Source organism: Haliaeetus albicilla, chromosome 6 (assembly GCF_947461875.1).
Source record: "Haliaeetus albicilla chromosome 6, bHalAlb1.1, whole genome shotgun sequence".
Taxonomy (NCBI): Eukaryota; Metazoa; Chordata; class Aves; order Accipitriformes; family Accipitridae; genus Haliaeetus; species Haliaeetus albicilla.
Genome location: NC_091488.1, coordinates 41,746,468 through 41,765,474, shown reverse-complemented (window position 1 = coordinate 41,765,474; position 19,007 = coordinate 41,746,468). Strand labels below are relative to the sequence as shown.

At 39.4% G+C, this 19,007-nt stretch overlaps 1 protein-coding gene across 11 annotated transcripts in view; it reads left to right on the top strand.

Annotated features, from left to right (window-relative positions):
* Positions 1-19,007, top strand: part of ZBTB20 (zinc finger and BTB domain containing 20) — a 513,942-nt gene that overhangs the window by 106,308 nt on the left and 388,627 nt on the right. The gene's annotated exons all lie outside the window — the stretch shown is intronic.

The following is a 19,007-nucleotide window of genomic DNA, read 5'->3' as shown; positions in this document are numbered from 1 at the left end:
CTTCCACTTTGTATGTTGACTGGTGCCTATAAATGAGAAGTCTTTCCACCCCTGCCATGAGGTTATGAGACATGGCTATGTAGTAAATTAATGCCACTGTATCATTTTTTAACTGCTACAGAAATATATTATCAGATGCTCAGATGGCATCAATTGGCTTAGCTCCACTGAAGGCAATAAAATGTGATGCCAACTTATACCAGCTGAGGATCTGGCCCACAGTTAAAAGGAAAAAAGGGACAGGCTGCCAATATGGCAGGGAACATATTGAGATTTATGGTAGTGACTTAATCAGTAAAAAGTTCTGCTTGAAGTGGTTGTCTCTCTGCACATTCACATTAGTCACTTGAGCTGAAGACATTTGAAGCTCTAATATGACCTGCATGGGGACATTCCCACCCTTGCACTCTCTTCCACGCTCTGTGTTCATAAACATCTCAGGGCATCTCACCTCACTCCCCTTCTATTTGGCGATATCTCCTCACAGGTCTACCACAGATTCAGGGCCATACTTTTTTTTTAAAAACATAATTTTAATTTGTATGAGCTTATTTTTCCCTTTTGCTTGTATTTCTGGTGTTGCTTTCTTAGTCATACCTAAAAATGGAGGGAATTTCACATGTTGCTGTTGTAACTCTTATCTAGCTGTCCTATTTGCACTCAAGTATTATATGAATCTTTATAAGAATAAGAAAATCCAGTTTGCTGCCTTTGTATTCAAATATGTAGGTAATTTTTTACTTGGAGATAAGGTGACTGTAGCTAACTTAATGCTTGTAAATTTTTATCTACTATAAATATGACTGAATAACTTGATGGATAATTCTCTTCTCCGTATTATAAAGTTAGTGAATGAAATACTTATTAGAGATGAAACGGCTGTAGAATCTCCCCAACTTTTTTCTCCTTCAGTAATGTAACTGTTGTAGCATTTGATTTATAATGAGTGCTGCCTCTAAACTTGCAAACTATCCCCAGTTCTGATATCTTGGTTTTGGTAGTTAATAACACCCAGAGAAAATAATCTTTTGGGCCTGGCAGTTTCCACACGGGGTCCCATCTGTAATGTCGATTATTTGAGAAACTCTGTGATCCATTCTTGTAATATGAATTGAGAAAAAAACTCTTTTCTGCTCTAAAATACCTGCCTTAAAGTACGTAGCTAACTGACTGATGACTTGGAATTTGACCTACAATATATATGTCCAGCCACTGTCGGATTATACCCTAAAAGTACATATTTAAGCAGGATAAACTTTCAGAAGTATTTGAATATCTAAAGCCTGCAAAGTATGTTAAGTTTTAAACATGTAATGAATTTGCTGTTCTGTGCTCTGAAAGTACAGAAAAATAAACTAATCATTAAAACATCTCCAGATATAAAGCTTAGCTGCAGTTTTTAAGAAGTTTCAAAGGATGCTTTGAATGACACTCAGTCTCTTACCATGATATATTTTCCTGCACTTCAAAGTAAGAGTGAGTCTTCTGTGGCATCCGTATCATGTAGGTGCTAAAAAGAATGTCAGGGAGGCAGGACACAATGTTCATCTCTTTTTCTTTTAGTTCCCTAATTATTGTATGTTTCAAAGAATGCGGTGCTACCTCAGCTGGAGGACTGTTGCCTTTCTTAGGAAAAAATACAGGACCCAGTACATCTCTTACTGAGGTCCATTACAAGATTTGTGTTTCAACCGACAGTTGCAAGTTTAAACTTAAAGCATGTAGTATCTGCAAATGCGGTATGCTAGAGATATGATAACTGTAGTTGATTCACTTAAATAGTACATATAAACACTTGAGAATATTGTAAAGTACTTACAAGAAAGGTATGGGTTGTATTAAACTATTGCAACAAATATTCAAAGCAATACTTACTCCTATATTCTTGGTGGGTTTTTTAGAAATTCCAGTGCACTTTACAAGTTTCCAAAGTATAATATATTTTGTAAAGAACCTTAGAGTGGTTTTACAAAGTATCATTATGCCCATTTGATAAATGGGGAAACTGAAACACCGAATAGTTAAGTAACTTTCTCAAGGTTGTAGGGTAATTCATTGCTAAGCTAGGGGTAGACTATTTCTTGGCATTGAGTGCTTCATGCACTATTCCACTGCTTCTCTGTGTTAAAGAATGCTACAGTACTTTTATGATACAGTTTAAAGAAGAAACCCAACTAGTGGTCTCAAGTTTACAAGTCTTTTGAAAAAGCACTTCTTTAGCTGAACATCTTCATTTGCTGTCCTGACCTTTTATAAAAATTAAGTTTTTATACACACACAGAGCACGCAATGGAGAGGAAGACTGATTACCATCTTTGACTTGCCTGGGATTACAGTCAAAAACAGAGGGCAGAATCTGGCTAAGAAATATTAAGTTGAAATTCTTATAAATGTACTTCAACCCTCCAAATACTGTTTCCTGTATATTGGACCAGAACAGAAGGTTAGTAGGAGATGGATGTCCCTAGTTATAAATAATTGTGACAACAACTAGCAGTACAGTGCACTTGAAAGAACAGTTAAGTCTTGCTGCAAAATGCATCCTAACTACAAAAATGACAGCCTGCATGGTGCTGTGGATGGAGGGCAGCTTGTAGTGCTATTCAGAATAATAATATTTGCTTATATCTGCTTAGAATATCCCAGGGTTTTGTAAATATCTCCTAGAAAGTAATTTGATGCTTCTTATTCTGGTACTATTTAGGCGTGCAAGAACATACAGTTTATAAGAAGTCTGAAGTCAGGTTATAGCACTTCTGGGGCAGGATGTTTAATTGATATTCTTTTAAAATTACAATAGTTTTAACCTTACGGCAGAGCATTGATGGTACACTTTGTGGTCTGGCTGACACCAGTGAAGACTATGGTTAATCCAGGTTCTTATTTTACAGAAGCCGCTGCAGAAAAGGATACATTCTTCTTTAAGACTCTTCTAAGCTTTGCTGAGGTGCACAGCCTTGATGTAATTTGAAGGAAAGTTTCATTTTACAGAGAGGGTAACTTCACCCTAAGACTGTTGCCAAAATAGTGAGTCCTGGCCTGTTCCACAATGTTGAGGATCCTTACTTAGAGTTTAAAGAGAGTCTTTTGAGTCACTGTTGTCATTAAACTCTATTGTACGCTGTGTACTTTCTGTTCTTGGACAACCTAAGAAATGTCTTTGCCTGCTACTTAGTCACTGGCAACCGTGGAGACAAATCTGAGCCGCATTTACCTTAGAGTCCTTCCTAAACGTTCCCACCATTCTCGTGCCAATGTTAGCCTTACAGGAGACATTCTCCAGCAAAAGGAAAGACACAGTCTCTCCTACCAATGGAGGCTGTATTATTACTTCTGGTGACAAGCAGTGTTATGTGTATATATATTGCTAGGGTTACTTGTCACCTTTGGTCCTCCTAGCTGAATAGATCTACATGTTGAGCAATGGAATGAATGGGCAGTGTCTTTTGAGATTTTAATTCTCTTTCAGATGGGATAAGTTTCTGCTGTCACCATCTTTTTACCAGAGGATCACGTTTATTTGCCAAGTAATGGGATGCGTCGGGTATTGTCAGTACGATTCCTGTACTGTGTTGTCAATAGGCACTTCATACTTCCACATCTGTAGAACTGGAGGTGCATTAAGACGAATCAAAAGCTTACCCGTATCTGTCAGCTGCAGATGCTGTATCGTCTCAGGCACAGAGAGGGAGGGATGTACCCTGCACTTAACATAGAGAAACATGAAGTAACTTGTGTTACTGTCTCAAGATCTTGGAACCAATCGCACAAATAAAGCTGAAGTGCTAGCCAGTAAAATGGCTTCTTGGAGCTTCATTACTGTGTATGCTTTCTGAATGCTATGCACAAAAAAATAGGTAAGAAGCTTCACTGCCGTTGACATTCTTTGCTGAAAGAATTGGTCTATCAATCAACTCAAGAAGAAAGTAGCTTAAAAAAAGCTGAGAAATGAGCCTGTGTTGAACATTTCTATAGAATTTATGGCCTTTTACTCTCCAGCCTCTTGCCTTTACTAGAGCTGTCCATTGTTTATCTGATGGAAAGTAAACTTAAGTCCTAGTTCATGAATTAGTCTTCCAGTCGAGTACTTCATGCTCTTACTGTTGAGGCACAGTTCTGACAGTAGATAAACCAAAACTCAACCATGTTGGCCTTTTTCTGCTGGGGCATTTTTAGCAGCAAAAAGAGGTTATTTTGGTTATTTAATGCCCTTTCCACTACAGCCCCGACAGCATGCAGGACACTGCAGTTATTCTTTGCTGGAGAAGCTCTGATGGGTTGGGATGCTGCATCTTTCGCTACTAGGAGATTCTGGGTCAAAAGACCTAACAGATAACAGTGTAAGGTAAGATAGCACGTGAAGGCTTGTTAGAGCTGACATTTCTGCCTTGTAGTTGTACAGGTGTCATTGGACCACCAAATGGCAAAAGCATTATAACGACTAATTCCAGTTCAGGTTTAGATGAGAATGTCAAACCACTTAATGCTGGTAAGACACCTCTAGACTTTACAATATTCAGCTAGTGCCTAACCCATGGCAATACTATCTACAATAATTACATGCTACCACCAGCTACCCCGAGATCAGTTTAGGAAGAGAACAGTTGCTTTGCCCAGGGAAATTTAGATTAGATGCAAAATTGGATTTTTCATAAGGCCTTGTTTTTACCTAGCTACGAATGTTTCCTTAGCACAAGTGAAAACTTTACACATTTTAGCTCAAACTGTACTCTACTAAGCCTCCCACATTTATACCCATCTTCTTGGCAGTCATCCCAAAATATGTTTGGGTTGAGGCATTACACATTACATTTGGTGAAGCTTTAGCATTCCCTGTTGCTCACATCAATCCTTATTTCTGTTTGCTCTTGTAATTTACAGTTAATGAAAATTCTAAGTTTACCTTTGTTTTTGTTGGCATCTGTACAAGAGAACCCTTTAGCCTTTTCATCCTCCCATCCAAATGGAAAGCTGAATCCAAAAGGGAAGGTAAAACCTATCTGAGCAGTTTCATTTTAAACAGAAGCCCTAAGCGTGCATGTCAGCATTGTAACATTTCTGAAGGAGCAGTGAAAGAGCCTTGCTCAAGGCTTGACCTGTGCCTGCTCTTGTGAGTAGGCTTCTGAGTAGCAGGTAGACACCAGACTAGTAGTTGATCATAACCTCAGAGCACCAGATCTTAATGGCCATCTGGTTAATGGCCTTAACCAGTTCCTGCTCCCTTCTAATTCAGGCAAGATTCTGCCTGAAATTAACAGGAATTTGCCTGATTACCAACGTGGGAATGTGGCTAATAACAAACTCGTACTGCTGACCTTAACACAGCGTAGGCAATATTGACAAAACAAACCATTCTGGAGTTAGTGCAGTCTTTTCTAACAAGCCTGTTAAAAATTGTCTCACAGATTTTCAGTTCAGGAGATAGTTTTTCTGCATACCTACGGTACCACCTATGCACTGAGCTGTGTATGTACAAAAGTACAATGTTAAGCAATGGGCCGTAAACAGATGGTACATATATAACTTCTGTACATACACAAAATTAGATAATTGTGTGATTTATACTATTCTTGTAAAGATGCTTATCTGACAGACAGTTTTGAGCATTAAAAATTTCTGTACAGCTACAGAATTATTTTAAAAGTAAGCTTTAAAATGCACCCTTTTCATTTGCTTTTGGTGCTCATGACACATTCTGAATCATTGCGTGTTCTGAAACATTGCCTCTTACGTTAGCAAAATATTTTGCAGGTGAGAAATACTGACAAATTTAGAAAAATGTGTAACCCAGTATTATAATACAGTTGCGTATTTCTGAAAAAAGCAGGTCTTCACAAAGGCAAGCCTGACCAAGCCTTTCTGCATCTGCTTATAGTGCTACGTACAAGCTGTTTTTCTCATGTCATAAAAGTGTCGCTTTGTCAGTAGGAACTCTGATCGTATTTTGAAAGTTCATTTGCTGCTTTCTGGTGCTTCTTGCGTTGCCATTGCAGAGGCTGTGCGGTCTGACGTGCTGGAGGACAAGGCATGGGAGAAGAGCACTGTTTGCACCTGTTTAAAATCTCCAGTGCTTTGTGTGGTTCCTGGGCAACAGGCTGGAATCCTGAAAAGCTAGGCTGCACTTGCTCAATTGTTGCTGGCAGCTGTGACTTTGAGAGAGCACATAGCAGCTCGTTAGCAGGTTGCTTGTGTTATGTGACATGCACCGAGCATGGCAAACTCTGAGCCGCTGCTCTGCCTTTGCTGCCTGCAATCGAGGCTGGGTTGCCCAGGGTTGCAGACTTGGGCAAGGAGAGCACTATAGAGATGTAAGGTGAGTTCCTCAGTGGTAAAGGGGCAGGGAGGTGAGGCAAGTAGATGTGAATCAGTGTTTTCTGATTAGAAAAGGGGAACAGTAGCATAGGTTCTCTGCACCAATAGGTGCTATTTTCCTCTAGCAATTATGTTCTTTCAGAGTATATTTGCAATGGTGCGAGATAAAAATGCAGGGGTCAACACGGATTTGAGTGTGAATATGTGTGTATGCGTGCACACATACACATGTACACATGATATGTGCATATACAAGATGACTTCATGGGATAATGTTAAGTTTTATTATGAGCTTTGATTTCTGGGTCTTATTGTTTACTTTGAGGAATCAGAATTGAATCAATCTTTGCAACCTTGATCTTGGCCTATTTAGGCGGCATCCAAGCAGCAGATGCAGTCACTCTGCAAGTCTGACTGGCAAAATCAGACCATTTCACCTTCATATCTACTCAGTTTGTGCCTCTTGGCTCAGATTAAGCATCTCTTTGCTCTTGTAAAAGGGAGTTAGTATGTTATAAATCTATTTAAATGAACTGCAAAGCTACAGTGTTGTTATGATCTGTTGAAATCTTCATCATGAGACAGGAACATACCTGCCATTGTCTTGAGATCTGTTTACACTCTACGCTGGTTTAGCCCAGGAGGAGTGATCTATAGACCAGCCTTTTCCTTATATTTGTATCAGAGATCTCTGTTCTGCAGCTTCAGAAAATCTTCTTTAGACACACAGTGCAAATATTGACAGTAGAAGTCATTAACCCAAGATGAAGAAAAAGCAGAAGGAAATCTGCCTACTAAGCGAATTAGATACACTCATGAAAGAAAGGTCCATCAAGGGCTGTTTAACACAAAGATATGAATATAACCACTTGCTCAGAAAATCCCTAGCCAGTGGCTTGCCAACAACTGGAAAGATTTAATGGAGGGCAAGAAGACTTCTCATTTGCCCTGCCCACAGATTCAGTAAGTAACTGCCCTGGCTAGTGTCAGGGACATGCTGTTGAGCCTGTCTGCAATGGGATGTGATGTGGACATGGTAGATTTTCAGTTGAACCATGCTCCAGATACATGCTCCAGTGCTTATCTATTGTTGTTGACTTCTTTAGCTGAATAAAAGAAAGCACTAGTTGTCAGGTACTGAGGGTAAAGGTGATAAAATGAATAGAAACCAGAGTATGACATGATCGTGTATATTCAGCAGGAGTCCCTTGATTTATTTTGTGGTCTAGACCAGAACTTTTTGTTTCCTCATGTAGAAAATGGGGATAATTGGTGTTTGTATCTTGTGTTGCTATATTAGAGCAATATATGGTAAACTTTCTTTTCATGGTCATCCTGTGTTTATCTGTTGTCACTTCCTTTTCTGTCTTAAACCGTGGAGGACCTTCTGAATTAATCACCTGACATGAGTTTGGCTGTCAAATAATAGAAAGGAGTAAACTGAGATAAATATGTAGGTCTGTGTGCTTTTCTGCTGTCTTGTCTTGCAGGCTGGAAACTGGACCACAAAACTTGCAAGCTGACCTCGCTTTAGTCAGGACTCTCAGATTTTATTTGAGAACAATATACATAGGGTATTATTCTTTTGGAAAGTACTTGTGATCCTTTTGGTTGGCCTTGTTTAGCACTGTTCTTGATGCCATCTCCTCACTACCATAAGAGAATTCCAGGTTTCCTCCTCCTCTGCAGGTACAGGGAACACAGAATTTTGGCAAATTCCTCTTAATCCTGCTCTGCTGTTTTTAAAATTCACAAAAATGAGATCTGTAGGATTTATTCTGTTAGTTTAGAACATGTTGTTAGCTGGTAATAACAACTGTGCTGCACAGCACACACAAGTCACAGGCTGGATGTTTATGAAACACATAATAGTTGCTGCATTTTCTTATGTACTGATTCATTTTACGTAGATGGTATAGCACCAAAAACACTCACAAAGTGCAATAGAAAAGTGGCATTCAAATGTTAAGGGTATGACTTAAACTCTTGCAACCAAGGACAATAAAATTGAGAGACTCTTTCTTTTTTATAAATCATACTGTAGTCTCAGGTATTCCAGTTCATGTAGTGGAAAGGACAGACCCCATTAAGAGGCTCATGTGAGTTGCTACATGTAGGTACAGTAGCATCAAATTTTAGGGGAGATCTATTTGACAAGAGTCTCTCTTTAATTTCTCACTTGGGACCACCATAGTTTAATTCATTTGGTAAACTACTCTGGCTTTTTTAACATCCCCAGGTGCTGACAGTCTGCAAAATAAAACATCCCCTATCTCAGAATGGCATACTTGCTTTGTTAGTATAGGGTATATCTGCATTCATATGCCATGCCAGATCTTTCACCATTTCCCCGTGAATAGAATTGTAGAAGGAAGATGTGCTTCTGTGGGAGCCTTGTTATCCAAGAATAGCGTGGGTTATCAGCCGGTCTCCTTTCCCATAGGTTCCCTGGTCAGAATTCAGGTCTACCAGATACACCTTGAACAAGTCAGTGTGACAATAGAAAACTCTGAAGTGGCTGCATTATCAGCTGAAGAACCTAAAGAGTTTTAGTGACTTTAACTTGGGTCACATCTGAACACCATTTTAGAGGGAGGAGAGGAAAGAAAAAGAAGTCTCTCTCTAGGGACATGAGCATGGGCAGAGCCTGTCCTTTCACCCTGGAGTCCGCCATCTTGTCTATTTTCAGGAGGGCCTTGTTTTCCACACTGCAGCTTCCATGTGTCTAGGCAGTGGAATGTAAAGACACTTCAGCACTTCAGAGGCTAGTGTTCCTTCTACTCTATAGTTCCACCATTGCAGCAGGTAGTGAGTGACGCCTGTTGTCATTATTTGTGGTCCTTAAGATTATTCAGGGCCTAGTAAAAGTCCACCTTAGCACTTGGATACAATGCTAGCCATCTTTGACTTTTACCTTTCGGAATGCTTTGTTATGCTACATGTCAAGTGGAGGAAGAGGAGAAGCAGATAGGCCAAAGAAAGAGGTATGTAAAAATTGTTTAATAAAGCTACATGGATGATATAAAACTAAAAAATCAACTAGAAGCTGAGCTTTCCCCTTTGAACTGCACAGTCCTCCCTTCCCAGGCTTCCCAAGTAGCCACCCTGTTTCACCATTGAACTTCTTTGTCAGTGTTCTGGAGCACGTGCAGCACTAGATAGCATTATTATTCCGCTCTTCATTGTGTATAAGTTATAGGTTGTCTATTCTGCTTAGTCACTGGTGGGTCATGTCTTTGAATAGTTCGTCAAAGGTGCCTAACGGCACTAACAGTGCTTTAAAAGAGAGCATAGTCCAAAGACACATCTGGCACTGGAATTTCTCTTCTGTTACAGGAATGATATGATAATAATGTCTGGGCTAAATTTACTAGCATTTGCTGTGTTATTGTTCTCCTGCACATTTTTGTTCTGTTACTGATCTGCACAGAAACGTCATAGTTAAAACTTCTGCTAAGAAACCAGACCCTTAGAAAACAGATTTGCATGGGGTTATTTTTCTACTTCAATAATTGGAGATTACCTTGCCCAGTCTACTTGTGGCTTCAGCTTGCTTTTTTTTATCCAAATTCTTTTTGGTGTCAGCTGAAGTAAATTGACAATTATCCCAGAGACGGTGAGGCTAATTGTCCTAATTAATACAAGTGGGCCCAGGTGGGGACAGTTAGAGCTTGAGACCAGTCAGGTGGTATGGGCAAAAAGCCCTCCAACATTTGAGAGCTAGTACCATAATGGAGAAGCTGGTGGTACCTAAGATTGTAATACTCTTGTGGTAAGTCTTATTTCTTTGATTTCTGCTTGTATTGTTGTGTTATGTAAGTTTGATGTATGGATTTTCATGTATTAGAGGTGATGTGTGTGTGTGGGTGTGTTATATTAAAGAAAAAGCATTGTCTGGTTACTCCAGCTTTGTAGCTTTCGTTGATCCTGAAATAGTCAGTAGTGTATTTCTAACTGTGTCAGGATGCACTAGATTGACCTAGCAGCTGGAGATGTATGGATTAGCCACCAAGTGAAGAAGCACTTACAAGGGAGACTGCAGGATCATGTCACGTTTCTGCTATGCTGTGGCTCTAAAATGAAAGCTATGATAATACTAACAAGGTGCATGAAGGGAAGTCTTTTTTTAACAGGAATTTTTCATGGCAATGGTTAAAGCAAATTGGAAACCTTTCAAGGTGTAGTTTTTGTGTAGGAGACGGCAGAATATTATGCTCTTCTAAAAAGCATCTATCATTTCATCGCTATTTACTCTGCTCCTTGATCATCCTTCTCCATTTCTGAGCTACCTTTATGTCGGTAGCTGTCACTGAAGACTTCTACTTGCTCCCTTGCATCTGACAAAGATTCTAAACAGGGCAGATTCTGGTTGTTGACTTTGAGAGTAGATTTTAGCCCAATTTACATAGATAAGATTTGGCGTGCTATCCTATCCCAAGTGTCTGTTCAGTGAAAAACATGCCGTTCTCTGTGCCTCCTATCGTTTTGTTTGCCAGCAACCTGGCAAGCAAAACTCTTTTCAAGTCCTGACCTGGCTGATGGCTATTTGATGGCATAGAAAAAGAGGAAATAAATAGCAGTTACAGTAGTCCAAAAAACACTAATTGGGTAAGGATTTAGACTTAGCATCCTGCAGTTCGCTCTTGCCTTCAAGAATCCCATTGAACTGTACTTTTAACCACCACACCTTTTCTATACCTGTGGGGTAAAGCCTACAATCTTCATTTTTGTCTGTAAGGAAAAGGATTTTCCAAAGCCTGGCAATAACACCGTTAAAAGATAACGGCAATAGGTCAGCCAGTGCCTGCTATGGTCCTGTAGCCACAAGACAATCTATCTTTCCCTTATTAGCAATCTGGCTGCAATATTGTCGTGTGTAACCCATGCTGATGCTAAAATCAGTATGAATTGTATACATCTTGCACATCAGTTTCACTGTCTTAAAAAATGAAGAGTTTTTTTTCTTTTTTCCCCTTCCTTTGAAGTTTTAAAGCAGAACTTGCTGGTGACCCACTTTTGCTAACAGTTCTCTTAACTAACCCCTGTACTCGCTTATACTTTTTTTTTTTTTTCTCTTCCACCCACTGTCTGTCTAGCCTGGTTTAAAATTTTTATATATGTACTTTTAAAAAATTGATTAGTTGGAGAGCTGCCCGTTCTTCTGCGCTGTATAATAAGGATTTAAAAACTGCACACTGAATTCTGTATAGTGTAATTAAAACTGACCCAGATTTGGACCTGAGAACACCAGGACTTAGCCAAACTTGCCATGAGCTGAGTTCTGATGGCAGATGGGAGCTAATGAGGACACACTACACTCCAGAATTTCCCAGCTGCTTGGCCCCTTTTTGTACAAACAAGGTTTGGAGTGAAGTCCCAATCCCAAGAGCATGTTCAAGCAAATGTACTGCACCCAGTGTTTTGAGAAACAAGGCAGCGCTGTCAGGCTGCTTCAGGAAATTTTTTAGGCGTTATTTCCAAAGGGCTTTTACTGTGTATCCTGGTGTCATGCATATGCTGTCTCCCAGCTTCCATCTTATCCTAGGCTGAGTGTGATCGCATGCTTCAGACCTTGTCTGAATATCCTCCCCCAGTTTCAGCTGGGGGACTTCCACCTTAATTTAATGGAGTGTTCAAATCCCAAAGTACTGGGTCTCCCTTCAACCTGTAGTTCCCTTCAGTGGATTCAATGTCCTGGGACTATTCAGGCAGATGTAATTGAATCAGTTTGAAGCAGCTGTAGCTGGCATGTGGTCTCTCAGATTGCTAGCACCTGCTTGGTTGGTTGGGTTTTTTTGTTTGTAACTCACTAGAGTGAAAATAGTGCCAAAACCAGCATTGGTCTTGGAGCTGATAAAGCACTTCAGATCCTATATCCCTTTCCCCTTCTAGCCTAGCCACCTCATTACTGGTGGCTGCAATAATGTTGTTGGTAGTGAGCAGAAACAGGTTTATGCTTCTCCTCCAACTGTCTCCCTCCCCTTCCAGCCAGTGCACTGCCAATACTGACTGTCTTCTTCATAAGCAGTAAGACTTAATCATGCTCAGGTGTGCAGAGCGTCTGTGCCCTCCTTAGAAAATTGGGCAGCCCATGGTTTGTTGTATCTGATGCATGCACCAAATTTATCTACTGCTCTAACAGTCTAACTGCTGGCATGGCAAAGTTACTGTTCGTGTCTAACAAATGACCAAGCGGTCCTGGGATGTTCCATTCAATACTTCAGCTCCCTTCCTCTGGTGTAGTGTACGTAGATTTTGGTTACTGTGTTCCTACTGCAGTCTAAGTTTTAATAGGGTAAGATTTCAGAAGGGACGGAGAGTCGCTTGGTTGCCTCCCTGTATCGTGTGATTTATCGTAATCAAAGTTCAAATTAAACACAATGGCGCACTTGGCCAAATACAGTAACGACACACAGTGGTGTGGTTTTCAATGTGATATTACAAGCTGGCATATTGAAATATTAATTTTTTTTAATACATCCCTCCACTGACTTCCCCTTACTTTATGCATAAAGTTTATGTGCCTCTCTTTTTTGTCCATCCCTGCCCCAGAGACAAAGGCTGTATCTAGATTCTTAATTCCAGCCATTTTCGTCTTTGGTGTTTGCCCCACAGCTCACTTCTTGCTCTTTTCTTTTGCTACTTCAGTTTCTGTTTCACGGGCCACATTTTTCGACTTTGTCTTGAAAGATGCCACTCCACTGTGGGATCCTGATAGCGAGGAAGAGTGTATTTCCTGACACGAGTAATTGTGATCTCTTATTTTTTTTCTTTGGCTTTAAATATTTGGGTAGGCTTCTGTATTGTTAGAAATTCTTGTATTAGCCTATTCCAGTGTTTCCTTTCTTTCTTTCTTTTTTTTTTCCCCTTTTTCCCCTCATTTGTTGGGTGTTACTGCATATTCCTAGGGCCGAGAGGGCCTTGTCCTCACCTGACGCGCAGGGACTTACTTGCCTCCTGCAAGAGCTTTAAAAATTGCTGTTGCAGGCAATTAAAAGTCAGTTCCACAAAGTGTTCGAGGTGATTCGGAAGCTGTTTCTTTCTCTCCTTTTAACCTATATCTCTTATTTATATCACATATAAAAAGATTATGTGATATGCCTGTAGATGTTTGTGGTGTAGGCAAAGTGTCTCCTCCTGTGGAATATTCCATCGCTTCTCAAGCCAACGCACTAGTCTGCAGCTCTCTGCATTTTGTTGAGCTCAGGCATTTGAAGGGTGTTGTTGAAGGCAACTTCTCTAGGGTCCAAAATACACTTTCAATTCAGTGGAAGTGAAATGCCAGCTGAAATGTATAGAATGAATTGTTTCTGCTTTTTCAATAGTGCACTCTAGAGAAGATGCTTCCCTTTATTTATCTGTTTTTACAGTACAAAAGACTACTATTTTTACCTTTAAGTTGCATTAAGTGTGCTTAGATACAAGTAATACAAGGTAGTTTATCAGGGTGTTTGTGAAAGCGATGCAGCTAAACGTATTTATAGTTGTCTAATGGAAATACAAAGGAAAAAAACCCCTGGAATTCCAATCAAGCCAGAATTGTTTTTACTAATCCAGTAAGGTGATGTTGCCGCTTGATTTTTCTCTTGTCCTGTTGTGATTTGTAGTGTTTTGTTTGTTTGTGGGCTTGTTTTGTTTTCTTTCTATCCATGCTCCTGCTTTCCTACTCCTTTCTGGTTAGTCTCTCAAAATGTCTACCAATAAAAACATCCATTTGTAATGATAGCATTTGCAGCTCTTTGTAGTCTCGAAGTGCTGCAGCTACAGATATCGTCTACTGAATAAAATGTCAGCCACCAATTCTAAGAGGGGAAGTTACTAAGGCTTACATTAACAAATGGCTAAGGACTGTGGCTCTCAATTTTTAGGGATATTGTTGTAAAGTGTTTTTGCTATAAGCAGCAACACTTGTGAATTAAATAATGGAGAATAAATATGGAAGATTTATCTTTTTCAGATGTGTTGGGTAACTAGCATTCTTGTTGAGATCAGTAGGAATGTGGAAGGGAAACTGTTCTTGAGACCACACTGAATATAGCACCCGTGGATATCTAAATAAAGAGCAATAGCAAATCAGAAAGTGGTGTTTGTATGCAAAAATTCTTGTTATTGGTGGTGGTGGGGAACAAGCAAAGAGTAAGTATGCGAGTGTCTATCTTGGGATTTCTTGGTGCCATTTGTAGCCAGCCAGAACAAGAAAGCATCTGCCACTCTTATGGTTGTCTTGAAAATAAATATAGTTTTAGGTCAGCAGCAACTGCTAGCTGACATCTTTTATTCCTAGAATGCTTTTTTTCTTGTACTAACATTTACTTTAGAAATGTGGGCGCTAAATAATTGTGAATTCTACACTAAGTAGAAGAGGTAGTAGAAACCCAACAGGATTTATGTTCTTAAGAAGTCTATGTGGCATAAGTGAAGAGAAAAATATATAGATGTTCTTTTCAGTCTTCTAACATCTTGACTATATAAGTTGTGAATTAAGTAGTGTTTATAGTGCTGAACCATCCTTTTTATACATTTAATTTTAAGGTATCAGTTTAGAGACTGTACATCTTTTACTTGGATACAGTTAACTGATGAATTTTATGCGAGGTATGCTAGCTTTCTGTGCACATGGAGTAGAGCACTTTCCAAACTAAGATATATAAGTGACTAGCACAAGAGGGTGACAGAAAGGACAACAAAGGAAGTTAATAAATTGATAATGAAGTGGGATTATAGAGGATTGAGCATGGATATTAGAACCATTTCAGACATACTTTTTAATCACTACCACTCTGCTCTGATTCTGTCTAGTGGCTTTCTAGTGGCACCACCCTGAAACATATCGTTGGGTATTTGGAAAAAGACCACTTGACTTGTCACTTATTGGCAAGCATGTCTGCATCCTTGACAGAGGCCAAGAGGTTAAATGAATGATAGAGACGAGATTCTTCTGTTTGCCATGCTGTTGGTCTCTCTAGAAGAGCCTTTAAATAAGCTGACAAAAATATTTGGATAACTTGCAGTACTGTGTCTGATCTATGAACAAAGCTTTTATTTTCTGGGCTTTTCATTCCATCACTGAGTTCATAAATGTACAAAATCAAGAAATCGGTGACCAATTTAACACTAAAGTGAATATAAAAGATACTGTATCATGCTTATAACAAATAAAACTGTGTAAGGGAAACAAACTAATACAAAGTACAGAGGAGGAGATGCTAAGAAAAAGGGAATCGGCTCTTAATCTCAGAGTGCTTTCAAGAAGAAATCCCAGCCCAGTTCTTTCTGTTATGTCAGCCAGGCAATTTCTTGAAAGAAGTGTGAGTTGTCTTGTGCGGTGCACATAACTCCTGGCCGCTTCCCGAAGCTTCAGTTTTCACTTTTCCCAAAATTGCGTGCTCGACAACTGGACAGAAGGCTATGCTGAATTAAATTTTATTGTTCTGGTGTTCTTCATCCATTTGCAGTGCATGTAATCAGGAATTCAGCTATGTCCCAAGAAACCTGTTTAACCTAATGAGAGCAAATGGCAATGGGTGTTCCTTACTCCAGACAGCAGTGCCAACATTTCTGCCTAATTGGGACATATTTGGCTGGTTCCAGTGCTTCAAGTGGTTTTTAAACAGGTGTTTAATGGGTGTGGAATTCTGAACTCTGCCCTTCTGATACAGAAGTTGCCAAATAAAGATTAACACAAATAAAAAAGTCTAATGCAGAATAAATAATTTTAATCTTTGTATATTTATTCAGCATAATTTTTACTTTAACTTTTAAGTCACGGGCGAGTAGGGAGGTGTTTCTTCTCGTAATTGAGAAAGTCCATTAAATAGAACAACAGGATGTCTAACAGGGTGTCCTAATTAAAATTACCCTGTAATTTGAACAAAACATTCATTTGTATGTAGCTAAGGTTGACCTAAAACCCATCTAAATCAGGAAAAATTATTATACAATTTTTTTTCTGCTGAAAATGAAACTTAGCATTCTGCCAACAAACAGCATGATTCTGTTATTAGAGAGTATTCAAGAGTAAGGATTTTCTCTTTGCTGTTAAAAAGATAATGTTTTGAGAAAATTTACAATAGATTTCTCTCCTACCTCCACCCTTTGATTGTATTCATTCATGGTTGCATTTCTGTGGTATTTTGAAAGCGGAGACAGTTTTGTTCTGTGCGTACTGTAAGCCCATCTGAAGCCTTTGGTCATGGCTAGGGTACTGGTGAACTAATAAGCGACTGAGATAGCAGCTGCTTAGCAGGACTGATTGGCTCGGGCTTGACTTTGCTATCTGCAACTACACAGTTTCTGACTGGCTTGGAGTGCAAGCCGGGTAATTTTGTTATGTTGGGGAGTGTGGGCCTGCATACATAATCTAGGCTGTATACACAACTGGATAGATTTTACTTTTGTGTGTAAAAATGACCTACTGGTGCTCTAGCTGTCACGGTTTAAAATGCTGCTGAGGCAAATTGTATTTAATATAATTTATCAAATCAAAGTGAATGTTTGACAGAATTTACTCGCTTCAGAAATATTGTTTGTATTTAAAAAGGAATTCTCAGCGTCTTTAACTTCACAAAACTGCAAAAGCTGCAACTTATAGATGCTGCTTGCCAGACACAAGGTGGTGGAATTTTATTTGTTTCTGCCCACTTTCTGGGCAGGTTGGGAAGGGGGAGGATTTTCAAAAGCACTTGAAGCTGGTCTGAACATGCTCCTGGTGGGTTCAACTTGAATTACCTCACCATGATTTGAGTGGGAAGAGAATCACACCCTTGTTCCTTTGGACAATCCCAGCCATGATGTCTAATACAAAATGTAATGAGACAGCTATGTACAAAAAGTGGAACTTCATAAATGCCAGAATTTAGTTATGTGCAAGAGGAGCAACTTTCCACTGAATTATTCTTCTGCTCACACCAACTTTGACATTTTTGTATCTCAGCGTCAATGGAGTTTATAACAACAAAAGAAAAGAAAGGGAAAAATCTGATGAACAATTTGCTTAACCTGCTTTTAGCTCCAAGAAGAATTGTTAAAGTGAAGTTAAAATTTCAGGCTGGTGTTGTGGTAATACACCTTTAAACCAACCAAGAGCACTTGAATAGAAAGTATTCAAATACTGGCATAGTTTAAAGTTCTTAGATTCTCCTCATTGTTTTAAAGACCATCAAAACTGATGTAGGTACCTGTTGTAACCCGGAAAGAGAAAAATTAATTTAATCAGACAATTGTGATGACGAGCCAATGATACTGTCATAATTAGATATTAATAACAGGTATTTGCCAGAGTATTTTATATGTGTGTGTGTATATATATATGTTGCAGTGTAGGTACATATGTATGCATGTTTTCCAATGGACGGGTATAGAGAAAAGTATTCAGTGACACCACAGTAAGAATATGTGCACGTGTGGGTTGTACTGATAATGGCTGTATGTGAAAGGCTGTTGAGGGAAAACAGGAGTCTCCTGTTGAGGAAACCAGCCAAGCCTATTGTATAGGGGTCATGTAACTTGAACATGTGTAGATTTGTGTAACAAGCTGTGCAGTTGCCCATGGTTGATAGAATAACTGTAGCCATCTTTAATGTTTATAGAAGACCGAAATGAAAACAAGTAGTTGTGCGGATGCCATTGCTTCAGAATCACATATGCTGGTGTGTAATGCTACATACGAAAGCATTATTTCATTACTGTTGAAGGAAAAAAGCCACTAATTCTTATGTCTGGTCTGGTATTCTGCCCTTGAGGCCTAGTTGTAACCTGGGTATAAAAATTCTGACTGCAATACTTGAAAAGGCAGGTACTGGTTGTTGAGCTGATGAAAATGGATGAAGACCAGGTGTCCACACTGATTCTTTTAGTTCTCTCAGTTACTGTAATTTCCAAAGATGATGAACCATCTGTGGATGCTAACTGGCTGGTAAAGCTGTTCCTTAGTGACTTCTCCTGAAGAAATAGTAGATAATGGTGTTGGGTGATTCCTTTCTGCCAAAGGATCTGTCTCGCAGGGTTTAAAATGTTCCAATTTTTGTTACCCCTAGAGCAGGCAAGCTAAAGGAAGAGATTTGGACTGCAGTGCCATCTGTATTCAGCTGAAATCCAGATACGCATCCCACAGCCTCCTGCACAATTGTTTGGGCAGAGTGACTTTAGAAATGCTGACGGTTAGAAAGCTTGGTTTCTAGTCAGGACAGAATTGCTGTTTGTGCTCTGGGAAAGTAGCAAAAGAGATGCTTGGTACCGTACTGCAGAGATGTAAAAGAAAATTCTTGCTCTTTATTTCCAGATGTATTTTCTGAAGTCCTTGAAAGATTTTTCAGGAGCTTCTGGATGTCCTGGTAACAGTGGTTCTTAATCATGCACTTTATCATTTGCCTTTGGCAAGAAAGCTCAATTCTTTCCTTTTGAATGTGGGACCTTGCCGTATTGCCTCAGGGAAGCATTACTGTAATGCATGTCACTTGAGGCTAATTCAACCTGCCACTTGGAAATTGCCCCTGGTGCAGGTTGTAGCAGTGCACCATTATCTCAAGCTATTTTTCATCAGAACCAGACTACATCTGTTCTGTATGATCTGCATAGCCTGCCAGTTTATTTTAGGTTAGCATGTGAGGTGGGGGATTTTTTACCTGTAAAGCCATGATTGGTTTGGCTTCCAGTTATGTGATAAGAGCCTTTCTTCCATGTCATACCAAAGCAGC